Source organism: Apis mellifera, linkage group LG8, assembly GCF_003254395.2.
Source record: "Apis mellifera strain DH4 linkage group LG8, Amel_HAv3.1, whole genome shotgun sequence".
NCBI classification, from domain to species: domain Eukaryota; kingdom Metazoa; phylum Arthropoda; class Insecta; order Hymenoptera; family Apidae; genus Apis; species Apis mellifera.
In genome coordinates, this window is record NC_037645.1 from 1257519 (window position 1) to 1271430 (window position 13912).

The 13912-nt window shown below is 40.9% G+C and overlaps 1 protein-coding gene across 6 annotated transcripts in view; it reads right to left on the reverse strand.

Moving 5' to 3' along the window:
- The window catches only part of LOC551432 (zinc finger and BTB domain-containing protein 20), an 80111-nt gene that overhangs the window by 44594 nt on the left and 21605 nt on the right, over window positions 1-13912 (reverse strand). Inside the window, exon 1 of one of the 6 annotated variants that reach the window (XM_016913564.2) lies at window positions 4454-4559. The exons of the other annotated variants lie outside the window; for them this stretch is intronic. The gene's annotated coding sequence lies outside the window, so the exon portion shown is untranslated. Of the gene's footprint in view, window positions 1-4453; window positions 4560-13912 lie in introns of those variants that run through there. 6 annotated transcript variants of the gene reach the window in all.

The window sequence follows — 13912 nt, forward strand, 5'->3', positions numbered from 1 at the left end:
GCCACTATTATCATAATTATAGTCAGATCGCTCTTTCCTTTCCTCCCTCTTACTATAAACCGAAAAGAAGATAGCTGTCCCATTTAAGAAAAGAATTATCCCCCTCGTACGAAACAAATTCCAAAAATCCCATTTTCGAGCTTCCAGATAACAATTACTCCAACTTAGAAGGAAAGAGGAGGGATGAAAGTTTCGAGAAGCGAGAAAGTTGATCAAGAAAGTTGGAAAAATTTCAGCAATTACTGGTTTTCCATCGCAGACGGACGTCGACAGTCGTTGGACGGGCAGGGGAGGGGGGGAGTTCGGGAGGGAATTGGATTTTCGGCGCGCCGCTCTCTCGCAGACAACAATGGGATCGGGTTGGTTCAATTAAGAAGAAGAAGAAGAAGGATACGTCGGTTGAACGGGGCTACGTAGCAGAGTCTACACGAACCTGGAGCTCCGAAGAGAAGACCATTCCCCTCCGACGCCTCCACCTCGGCGGCCGAGAGCCGGGTCCCGAGAGTCGGCGTAGACACAACCGGTTTCCGCGGTGTTCACCCGCTTTTTCAGAAAAAATTGAACCAGTTTGTAAAACGAAAAAAGCTCTCCCCACCAAGAAGGGGGGAGGGGGGCCCGCGGGACGCCCCGCCTCGCTCCTTCTCTATCCCTTTACCTCGGATCGCCGCGAAGACTCATGGGAACCGAAGCGATTCCAAGCGTCCCGGAATCCGATGCGCATCAAATGAAAAAGCCTCCAACGTTGCCAAGATTTTGACCTCCTCCTCCTCCTTTCTTTCTTTCTCTCTCTCTCCGCGATGTAAAGAGAGAGAGTGAGAGGGGGAAAGAATCTTCATTTTCGTTTCTTTTCCTTTTCCAATCTTTTATTCCCACCGCGGGGATCAAAACACACCGTGTTGCCGGTGCCGGTACCAAAATGTCGGAGGATGACGGGAAACGCGAGGCTTAAACGCGTTAAAAAACACCGCCGCTCCGGTCCTGAATACATTCTAGTAGTGGAAGAGCGTGGTTGCAACGGTAGGCCGCCTCGAGGCTTCCTGGCAGGGACTATTGATTTTCGAATTGGTTCAAAATTTCCATAATACCACGACGGTTGAGAGGGTACGGCGAAGCGCGCGGTTCGAGGCGGAGAGGTTGTGGAGAGGGGGTGAGATAGCGGGTGCGGGAGAAACAGACGGAGAGGGAGAGACGACTGTGTGGAGAGAAGAAGAGAGGGAGAGAGAAGCGTAGGGGAGCGTAGAAGGGGAGGAAGAAGAAGGGTGAAAGCCGAATGCACGTCAGAGGGTGAGTCCGCCACCGGCCTCGGACGGTTTCGAACTTGGCAAAGTTCAGCGGCTCAAAAGAGACACCCCGCACCCACTCCACCCTTTCGAGAGCGCACCCCACCATCACTCACCCTCCCTCCCCCCATTTCTCGCTTCTCCTAGGCTTCTCTCGTCGGCCAACTTCATCCCCCCCCCCCCACGAAACGAGCCGAGCATCTCAGCGCGCGCGCATGTATACGTATCCCCTCCCCCGTTTCTATCCGCACCCTCCTCTGTCACTTGCTACTTGAGCGCCACAACACAACCATGTGTTGAAAACGACACGGACGCGTGAACGACCGCTCGTTGCGTTGCGTAGCTTGCGCCAGCTAACGATACCAAGGAGGGTATTACCCTCCTTGTCCCGTTCGGCGGGATCCAGAAGAAACGATGTTTAACGCGTTATCCGAACATCTACCCTCTCCTTCCCTTGCTCCTCTCCCGCCCTAGTTCCAATACGAATCTACGATTATCTATATATTCATGAATAATTATTTCTAATTATTTATAATGGGGAGGTAGGGCAATTTAGATAGCGATTACGAGCATTATATATATAGATTTGTTGCTTGTCGACGTTGAGCGGATTTTTTATTAATTTAGATTCTATTTTATCGTGCGAAATTAAATTGGCGAGCAGGGTTAAATCGGGACGGGTTAAATGTATAAACGGTTATCGAGAAAGTATTCTTCGAAATTTGGATGTCGATCAAGGGCAAGGGATTTCCGAAAATATTCTTCCCTTTAAGAATTCGATAATTTGCGCGCCGACAGAATGATCTTTACATTCCTCCGTTTTTATCAACCTTCCTTTGTCCGTCACGAAAAATATTTGGAAAAGAAAAAGAAAGACGATAATAATAAAAAAGATTCTTAATCGAGAGATTAAATCAAGAATATAAAATAGGATAACACAAATAAGAAAATCCATAGTAAATAAATAAGATAATTTAAATACTTTCAATTTTTCGAGAATATTATTTTCTCAAACATCCTATATATATATGTATATACACTCGTTCGACAACTACAGACACGGGATCCACTTGAAAAGTGCGCGGTAACTCCGCTGAAAGGGGCATGAATCCTCGAGCGTGGCGTGACATGACCTGTCCTAACTGGACGGATCTCGTACCGGCTACCGTTCGCCTCTCCTCTGCACGATCACACTTCGGAGGCTCGACTTCCTTTGGCCTCTCTTCGCCCACTTCTCTCTCTCTCTCTCTCTCTCTCTCTCTCTCCCCTCCATCCTTAACGACGCGTGTTTCACGGACCAGCTTCACGCTTAAAACCGTATCCCGTATCTCGACTTCCTTTTTTTTTTCTTTCCTTCCTTCTTCTTTCTTTATCCCTACCACGGTGAAGTGAAATTGAGCACTTCGTTCGCGTTCTAAACACCGGTCGAGACACGAGTGACCTCGATGCCGGAGGTATACCATGCACTCACGGGTGTTTTGCTTTTCAGGCAACAAGAAACAAGAGTAAGCGGTGGTATTTTCATTTCTGTAAAGTCGTAAAATTGAATTTTTGAGAATATATATATATATGATAAAGTATATGTGAGGGGGAGAGAGAGTATAATTGAAATATTTCAGAATATTCCCTAAAAATGCCATGGGAAGAAACTAATCTGCACTTTCAATGGATCGTTCTGCATGAATATAAAGTTTGATAATTTTTTGAATTTTTTTTTTTCGATTCTCCGATTGTTCCTTCAATTGTTTCGTTTCACGTTCAATTGAATTCAAAGAGAAGAAAAAGTAATCGATTGTATTGTTTAAAAATTTTTGAAAAATTGACGATCGTATTTTTTTCTTTTATAATATGTTAAAATTGAAAGTTTTAAAGAAGTAGAATTGATCGATTTAACTTTTTCAAGAATGTTTCTGGAAATTTTATATTATACCTTTGTAAAATATAATCGAAGAAATACAATCTTTTAACCAAAGTTTTAACCAACAATCGATAAATATTATAACGAATGCTTTACTTTGAATATTTCATATACAATGTCTTTGAATTATCATCTAACTATCTGATACAAACTATTAAATATTATGATCGTTGTAATTTTTTTTAATCAATCTTAATCAACCTTCGAATGATTAAACTCGTAAAAAGTAATTAGACGTATATATCATTTCGATATATAATTCTAATCGTAGAATTTTTACTGGAAAAGTCTTTTTTATCCGCCAAGTTCCACATAATTGTTTCTTTTAATTATTTTAAAAAAAAATCTTGCCAATTTTTTTTTTTCAAAACTTTACCGGTCAACGGAAGAAGCGCCAATTATTCATGGTCATCGTTTTCAAGTACGCTTAAGATCGCAAGAAGGCTTTGCAAATTTGTTTGACAATGACAACGCGTTAACGAGATGAACTAGATGTGTAAATACTTTTCAAACTCATTAAGTGTGCACAAATAGAGTGCACAACAATTTTCGCTTTGCTTCTCCACGGTTATCATCCGTGTGTAAAAACACGCTTACGTTTCTGAACCGAGGATTTCTGGAAACACGTTGAATTTCAAATTAGATAAAAATTATAATCCCAAGTTCATTTTTAATTACTTTCGCTACTGTATGCAAAAATTCTATCCATATACTTCCATTAATTTGCTTTGATTTTTTTCAAATCTTTGAGTGTAATCAACCGTGTAATTAATTTTTATCACTAAATTTAAAATTTCGATTTATTCGTGGCTTATTTATATGGCTATATGTATACGGTTAATAATTTAATTAATATATAATCACATATAATTTCAATAATAAAAATCTTTGTATTTTAGAATTGTAAAAAAAATTATATATAAATTTCTTTTCAATAGACATCTCTATCGAAAGAATCAACTCTCAAAGTTTCATTTCTCTCAAATATTTTTTAAAATATAATTTTAAAATACGAATCTGAAGATATTTTAATAGATGGAATCTAAACTATTCAAAGTTTAACATTATCCGATATCATTGCAAAGTCACGTTTAAAATAACAAAAAAAGAATTGAAACTTTAAAGATTGATACTAACCTCTAAAAAAAATTAACAAGATTTCATCGAAAGAAATGTTTTTACTTGAAGTAATACGAATACTTTTGTGACTGATTGCACGTATCAAAATTTTAAATGTAATTTTCCACAGACTAACCTCAAACGAAAAAATTGCTTTCCATATATTCCTCTTATCTTTCCATGAGAAATCACCTCGTGCCTCTTTGCGCATAACTTTCATCCTCTTTGCCCTGTATAATATAACCACCACGATATAAACACAAAGTTACAATAACTATTGTTATTATTATTATTTAATATTTGTTGCGACGCGTCTCTACACTGCTTGAAAATTGGCGAAAAGTATCAACTTACTTCGACGCAATTAACTAGAGAAGGATGCCATAAAATATGATGCGCGGGTTGAATGCGCATCAACATAATTACGGATCACGCATGCGCCGATTATACTTACCGATTGTAATTATACCGAGTAGAACGAATCAAACGTTTTTATTTAACGGTCTAAAGCCAGACTTCTCTAAATTCAACGACAGGTTAACGTTTCTTCGCGGTTCAAGCAAAAACTGAACGGCGTGTAAACGGCCAAATCGATAAATCTGTTGCGATAAGAGGACGGTGTTACAACTTCACCGTTACTCATACGCGGCACACGCACACGCTCCAACACACGTGCCCGCGCACACAACACGACGGCAGAAAAACTTCCGTTAGCTTCCTAACCGGACTAGTAAAAGGAAAGAGAGGTCCGCTGCGTGGTACACGTTTTTAATTTCCCATTTTCCCGCGGTCGATACTCGACTTTTTACATTTTCCTTTTTTCTTTTCCTTTTTACATTTCCCTCGCGATCTATCGTGCGAAAGTAAGAAGCCCCGTTGCTCGAGCTACGCGTTTCCACGTCTGGGAACAAAACCACGATTCCGATCAAATTCGTATTAAATATAATTGCCATCCTCGCAATTTTCGTTATTTTTTTTCTTCAATTAATTCAAACGACACACACACATATATATATATATATATATATATATATATATATATATATAATTTAAAATTTGTAAATTTTTTTAAAAATAGATTCGAAAAATGGATCACTCGGAGAATTGTTCTAAAAAAAAACAAACGAATCGTCGATAACAAACAAATTTTCATTAAACTATAATAAATATATATTCTTGTTGGACACCTGTTGTAATGCCTCATCCACGAATAAAAAATCGATCGTTAATTATTTCGAATAAATCGTGGCCATCTTTATTTTTAAGCCGGCCAAGTATAGATTTTCCTTAGAGGAAAGGAGAATCTCGATCCTTTAAAGCCGAGAAATTTCACTTTTGTCGGCTAGCCGAATTACCCTATCCCTTTAAACGCGCCTCGTCGTCGTCGCGGGCGAGAAAAGCTTGGAAAAGTCGAAAGTCGGTCGCGCTCGGTTTAAAAGGAGAGCCTCGTTTCTTCCGCGACGCGGAAATTCGGTTTCCCTCTGGGATGAAATTTTCTTTCGAATCGTCTATTTTTTCATTCCCCTTTTTAAAAGGAATCCCATCCATCGGTTCGACCAGCGGTGGATTTATTCCCGTGGCTGAAACACGCGACGAGGATATTGCAAAAGGAACAAGGAGAGGGACGATGGTCCACAGGTAGCGGACGATTTCTCGTCGAAATCGAGAGGGATGGACCGAAAGAAAGAAACGCGCTCGGGTTAAGAAGAGGTCGACAAAGATCCTCGCTGCCACCCTCAAAGGGTTCCCTCCTCGAATTCGAGAGAGAGAGAGAAAAAAAAAGCAAGATATCGAGGAACGAGTAGCCTCTTCCCACTAAGATTCCAGCTTAGCCGACCGAGAAAAAGAAGAATGAAACGTTTAGGAATGAGGGGGGTTAAAAAAAACGATATGACGTTCCATGCCACTACTTGTTCTTGTACTTATTTCGTTTCCCTCTTAAGAAAATTTCTATCTAAAACTCTGCAGGTTCGATCTCTGAGAGAGAGAGAGGGGAGGGTTGAGATTATCCGGCAGAGTAATTCGGTTCACGATTAAAATTGAAATTGGAGGAGGGAAAAGACAATGGGGGAGTTAGGATGGAAAAATTCGAGATTTAAACGGAGCCATTTTTGAGTCGAGCGTTCATTTCGAGGGAGAAAAGAAAAGGATTTAAACGAACCGATGTATCCTTTTAGTGGAGGAAAGAAGGATGTACGTTTGATTTTAATTATTTATTCGAAGAACGGAGAATGGAATTTTGTTCGATCTGATTCGAGATATGGACTTTCTTTCTTTTACGTCGAATAATGTAACTGCAACTAACCGGAAGAAGAAACTGTATTTTTAAAAATATCGTCATTTTTCACAACTGGACAAACAGTTAAAATCGTCGTAGTGTAAAATTAGAAAAATATATCGACATATCAGGTTTTACCTGAAGCCGAACCACAGAAATAGTATCCGTGAATGCAATTCAGAAAAATGTCCATGTACAGGGTGTTAATATATTCGCGGTGAAGAATGAAAACGAATACGAAAGTATTTTTCTACATTGTTGATCGATTTATTTATCGAGTTTACGTTAGAGAGCTCTATCTTTGCCAAAATTTCTCCAATCGAACCCTTCTTATTAATATTACATCAACACCTTGTACAATGATCGTTCGAGAATTAATTGACAGTTAAATAAATATATATCGAGAAAGTGTTCAACGACTCATCATAGGAATAAATACGTGTGTTAAATATAGAATATTTTCAACTTCAAAAAGAAAAAAAAATATACGCGAGAACGTCTTTCAAAGATGAAAGGTTGACCGGACAGGATCGAGAATATCAAGATTCACTGGGCAATTTATTTCGTTGATACTCGAATGCGAATGACCGACAGAAGCATTGCCAACACGAGCACCATCAATGGTTAAAAGCATCTTAACACAGACTGATGAGAATACGAGGTTAGCTGTATGTAACTGTCACATGTAGCTGCACTCTGACTCGCCGGCGTGTCATCGTCGGCGTGTATCGTCGAGGGTAGTCGCACACGGTGCGAAACCGTGTATCGTTTCATTATGAGCGAACCAGGACGGATACGATTCATACCAGGGACTGTACTACTCCGACGACGAGACGAGGCGTTTAACCAGTTGGGCCATTTCAAATATTGCTCACAATGTATCTTTTGCAACTCGATTTTCTATCGAACGTTCAGATAAGATAAACTGTATCAAGATCGACTATATATATATCGAGACTAATTGTTTATTATTCCCCGTAAAATTATTAATCGTTTCAGAAAGTGATTTTTAAAACATGTATTTGTCTTAAATTTCTTCCTTTCCGTGAGAAAGAATTATTCTCCCGTTAATTTTTAATTACACGCTGTATATATATAGACAATATATAGACAAATACATGTTTTAAACGATTAAAAATCACTTTCTGAAACGATTAATAATTTTACGTTAATATATATATATATATATATATATATATATATATATATATATATATATACAGTTCGAATCGGGGAGGAAGGAAGAAAAAGGCATGATCGAGATAAAAAAAAAAACGACAAAAACAATTTAGATAGGAATATAATCAACGAACGTTAACCTCTACTCTCGTATATTTACAATTATCATCGAGATCGCGAGCGAGATTCCAACACGTTTCGAAACACGATCGATCGGAGCACCGCTGCAACCAGCTCTAGTTACTTTAAACCGTATTCTTAGCGAGCGAACGTAATGAAAGAAACGAGAAACGAACGCGAAGAAAGGGACGCGATAAGGGAAGAGGCGAAGCGCAGAAAGAGACGGACGAACAAAGAAACAATCGAGGAGGGAGCGAGCGAGAGAGAGAGAGATGCGAAGGATCGGTGGAAAGAAAGAGGAGAGGAACGAAACGGGCGAAGCGTAGTTGTTGACGAGGAGGCGAAAATATATGTACGTACGTACGTACGTGGCTCTAGGTGGAGAAGAGAAGTTAGAGATGGCAGTGTAACAGGGCTCTCTATTCGCGCGGCAAGCCTCCCCCCCTCTCTCCCTTAAACGTGTAACGTGTTTGATCGCGATACACACGCACAAGTTGGGAGGAAGGCTTGGCCTGTGTGCACACAAATTCCGGGGCTTGTCTGGATCCGACTAGCCGACTGTGCACGTTTTTCGAAATATAGGAAAGTTATGAAATATCGTGAGCGCTGTGAAACTTTTAATGCGAGGTCCGGTGGCTTGCTTGCCCCTCCCCCTTCTTCACCCTTTCTCTCTCCCTCCCTCCCTCTCCCGACCACCTATATAGAATACACCTGGCCGTGTATAAGCCGAGCCTCTACCCGCCGACCGGCATGGGGTGGCGCGGATAACTTTTTTATTAAAAAAGTTTTTCGAAATAAAAATCAGACGCGATCCTCGGTGGGGATAGACACGCGGCCCTCCCTCCCCCCCTCTACACCCGTACACCCACGCTTGCTCAAGAATACAGAGCCAAGCCCGGCCTTCTGGCGCGCACAAGTTTCCGCTCGCATGCACGGACTGGAATTAGGGACGCGCATCTGCCGGTAACTCACGATCGTTTATTCATCGCGAAAGGGCTGGAAAAGTATATATATATATATAGTTTTCGAGTTTTAGTACAATAAGATTTACGAGTCGAAAAAATAATCGAATACTTTCTACTCGAACTTGGCGAAGGAAAAGGAGAATTTAGAAGAGAATTAGGGGAAGAAGGAAAAAGAGGCATTTATCCTCCTGGAAATAGATCTGCCCTTTATCCTTTGTCCCTTGCCGGTCAGAAAGCGCGCGTCTTCGATTCTTGGCAACTATTATTGGCAACATTTGTTCGTAAATAAAATTTTTTTCTCCGATAGTCGATGCGCCCGAAACAAACAAACCACTCAACGAGTCCGGCGAGCGAAACGTCCCGGAGGCACCTCCTCCCTTTTGATATGGGTCAACCAAAACCGAGCCACCGCCGAGGCCTCATCCCCCCCGAATCCGCCGGTGGATTCCCTCTCGCGCGCGCGCGCGCGATATACGAGGATATATCGCATACATACACGTATACACATACACGTAGGAAGAAAAGGACGAGCGTGCGTACAATCGGAGAAACTGCGAAAGAGACGGCGTCGCGAGGCGGAGGGTAGGCCAAGCCCGAGCCAGGAAGAGGCCGAGGAGCGAGAGGCGGTGGAGGAGGAGGAGGAGGAGGTGGCGGAGGATGAAGAGGACGGAGCACAGGAGACGGAGGAGAAAGAGGCGGAGGAGGCAGAAAAGCGGAGGTGGCTCGTTCGGGGGATCTTTATCAAAGTCAACGCACGCCGGTCACCATGGCAACGAAATTGGATTTTTTTTTCCAAGTTTTTTCGGCCCTTCTCGCCGGCGCCCATTCCCGAAGGGGGCGAGGGAGGAGATGGAGGCTCGACGGAGGAGATGGCGGTGGCGGTGGCGGTGGCACTGGCGGCGGCGGCGGAGGGAAAGTGGTAGGAGAGATCGGAGGAAAAGAGAAAAAGGGAGAGAGAAAGAGTATCGAGAAGGTCGGGGAGGCTCTGACGAACGGCGACCGGGGAAGCCAATAATTCGAATTGAGAACAGCCAATGGCCGTGCATCTGATTTTTTGTCGTATCATCGTCGAGGTCGTCCGCCCTCTCCCTAGCCCCCGCTCCGCTCCCCCACCCCCGCCGCCGCCGCCGCGGCCGCGCGACGAAAGGGGCCGCTCTGCCTCGCTTTTTGTAAAATCTCCCATCTTCCACCATTGTGTGTATACGTGTACGTGTGCGCCTCCACCACCACCATCGCCGCCGCCACCACCACCGCCGCCGCCACCACCGCCGCCGCTATCACCTCTCTCTCGTCCTTCTCTCCGTCTTCTCCTCCACCTCCGTCTCCGCCACCATCTCGTTCTAGCTCTACGTCGTCCTGGCTCTCCTATGGTGTTTCGTCGGAGATGTATACACGCCGCAGGACGCGTGTGCATCTCACAGGCGCGCAGAAAACCGAGAGCACGACGATACCAACGAGGTATCTTTCTCGATTTAAACCGTCTCGAGTGAGTAAAAGTGCTCTTTTGGAAAAATCGAATGTTTTCGAAAAAAAATATTCCCGTTAGATCGTATATCTTTCTTGAAAGAAAGGATGGATCATGGTTTCTCCGATGGCAAAACGAATTAATTCATTCTACGATAAAGAAGAAAGGGGTTGAGAAGCATTTTAATCTTCCGTGACCGTCGTCAAGCGAAATCCGATATATATATATATATATATACACACACACAAATATTGAAATTGTCCTAGATATATGGATGTATAATATCATCGAAGAAGATGCATCGAAAATAGCCATCTCTATTTAACTTTCGTGTGAACTTTCATTATAATTTCTATGACGTGTGCAGAGAAAGAAAGGGGGAGGGGGGTAGAAAATTTGGAACGTGTACAACATATAAATAGCCCCGGGACGATATAAAAACACGTCATGATCTTTGCTTCCGTGCGTGGAAGACCGGGCCACGTCCTTCGCCGAGGAACGAACTTGTTTTTCGAATTTAATCCTCTCGCGCTAAAAGGCGAGGCCCCGAGAGAAGCGTGTGCCTATCCCTTTTCAGAATCGCGCGGGTATCGCGGGTATATATTACCGACCGAGCCGCGTACGTCCCCCACTCCTCCTCCCTCCCTCCCTCCCTCTCCCCCTCCGCTCCCCTCGCCCACCCTTTCCTCGCCGGGCCAACGCAGCGGCGCGAGTTCAAAGCACGAGAGCAGGAAAGAGTGCGGGAACTTCCGGTGGAACGATCCCAACGAACGAGCCGGCCACATTCCGCGGCGGCAAACTTCGGAGCCTGAGGCTTGCCTCGCTCTTAATGACGCCAGAATCAACGGCGGAAGTGTGCTCACTTCGACTCGAAGCGATCGAACGGGATCGAACGCTTGTTTGCCCGGTTGAAGCCGTTTCGTAAACACCTTGGCCCCCCTCGATACAGTTTCGCCAAAATAAATTTGAAGAAGGAAATTTTCCGATTTAACGAAACAAGAAAGGAAAAATTTCGTGGAAATGTAATAATATAACGGGGGGGGTAAGTGATTTTAAATTTAAAAACGAAGCGCGTTACTCGTGCACGGACTCGGTTCTCGTGAAAGTAAGATATACGCTATTGATCGGTGTTAACAACCGGAAGTAACACGATACGCTATTGACACGTTATAAATAAGAAGGGGGCAAGGTAGAGGCGCGTGGTTCGCGAAGCTTTTGCACACCGGAGACGCGATTAATTCGAGCATTTTTTTTTTTTTTTTCTTTTACACGCAGGATCTATCTCGAATTATTTAATATAAGCGTTTGTTTGTGCGGTGGTTCTTCCTTTCGTTACTCCGCGGCTTTATCGATCGAGAAAAATCGCGCAAACGAATGATCGCGCAAAAAAGTGATTCGCTCGATATTTTATGAATTATGGAGTACAAGGAATTATATACGCGTGTCAATGTACAATATACGTATGCTTATGCATTATTTGCTGTTTTTTTAGTAGCTATTGTTACATCATCGTAGTCGATGATCGTATAAATGACTGATTAATTGACTTTTCGATTCATGCGGATGTGTATATATATATATATTATTGGATCGATGAAATGTTTCTCTCGAATGAAATTTGTTATTTCTCAGAAATGTCGATCGACGTAATCATTCTCCTTTTCATTTTTTTTTTTAATTATTCCAGCGGTAATTAAGAAACATTTTAATAAATACGACGAATCGAAAGAACTTAGAGAATTATTAAAAATTACGAATTAAAGAAATCTACGATCTTAATTGTTAATTCTTTTCACTTGACGTGGTATTATTACGTGCTCGTTTACTTCCAACATTTAGAATTTTAACACGAGGAATTACACGTTGCGAAAAATTTTGTTTTGATTGTAAATTTAAATAGCGATAAAAATTTTACACACTCCTCTTGATCTAACGTATCAAACCGTTTTCTGCGCATTTCCTACTCTATCTACTCGAGAATATGCTCCTCGACGGTAGGCATGATTGTCTGACCTTTCCTTCGATTGTAATTTAATATCGCATAAAATGCAAACAAGGGGAATAAAAGAAATAATCCGATGCATCTCGTAAAAAACTTTAAACCTAGATAACGCGTAGTTTTTTTTCTCTCGAATCGTTTTTTCCATATTCATCGCGAGAAGTTTAATGATTTTTACCGATAAAACATCGACCGATGCCTTGACGTCAATATATATATATATATATATAAATCAAGTTTTTCCCGATCCGTGTGTGTGTGCGTGTGCGTGTGTTTATTTACAAATTTCGAGCGCAATTTCCAAGCTCGAATTTCCAAAGAATCGGTCGCGTCGTTAAAATGCAACAGGTTTTCGAGACCTACCGGATGGAGATTCTCCAATCCGGCAGAGCATTCCTCCAGAGAGTAAAGCCTCTCCCTTTTTGCGGCCTCCGGATGACCCGTGCCTTTTACACTTTTACTTCGAGTTCGCCGCGTTTAATGAGAATAACAACGATGGCCGTCAAACCGTTACCCAGAATAGAAGTGTTCCAATTCACTTCTCTAACCTTTCCCATTGTCCTAGAAAATCCACACGTTTTATATTTCACGTATAATCTCTCTCTCTTCGATTTTTTCTTTTTAATTGATATATATGTATATATATGTGTGTATATATTACAGAGAATTCACGATAAAAAAAAAAAATCTTATTGATTTCAATTATAAAAATCATCAACTTCTTGGTACATACAAGGATTTTATGTAATTGCATTTAATTACAGATCATAGATAATATTTATAAAAATTGTACGTGTGTACGATTGAATGTATCCTGTTAAAGAAAATGTTTGATTAGATGGCAAAACTTGGTATATTACTTTTTTTTTTTCTTTTTTCATTAAAATAATATAGGATAGGATAAATCGAATATGTACGTAAATCTAATTAGTTTGTTATACGAAATATAACAGAGCAATGGGTCTCGTCATTTTGTAATTTTAAAAGGAAGGAGAACAAATCGTAATTTAAAAACAATGTTTCCTTTTTTAAAGTTGAACAAACTTTAAAATAGCTATGAATATATATTTCGTACCAGTTCTTATTTGTAGCTATATTATTCCAATCGTATCCACGATTATCGTTAACTGCTCGTAAACTCCTGTTGTGTATAATGCAATGACCAAGCATATTCTGTTCGTGTAATTTACATAAAAAGCATTACATGATTTTTCCGAGCAAAAAAAAAAAAAATTGATCGATATGAAAAAATTGCGAGTTTTTAAATAATTAACATATTATAATTTTATCTGGCCATTATTATTCATTCTATTTTTTTTTATTTATCATTATTAACAATTACAATTACAAACTTGCGAAAAAAAAATGCTAATTTATTATGCATAAAATGTTTTAATCACTCTGTTCTACGATAACCGTGTAATACATAAATATTAATCTATGATTAAAGTGGAAAAAAATTAAAAAGATTCGTATTAATCAATAAATCTCAATATACACACACACACACATATATATATATTGTTATATCATTTCGCAAAATTTTTATAGACACGCTTCGAGTGAATTTTGAATAACAAAGAAAACGT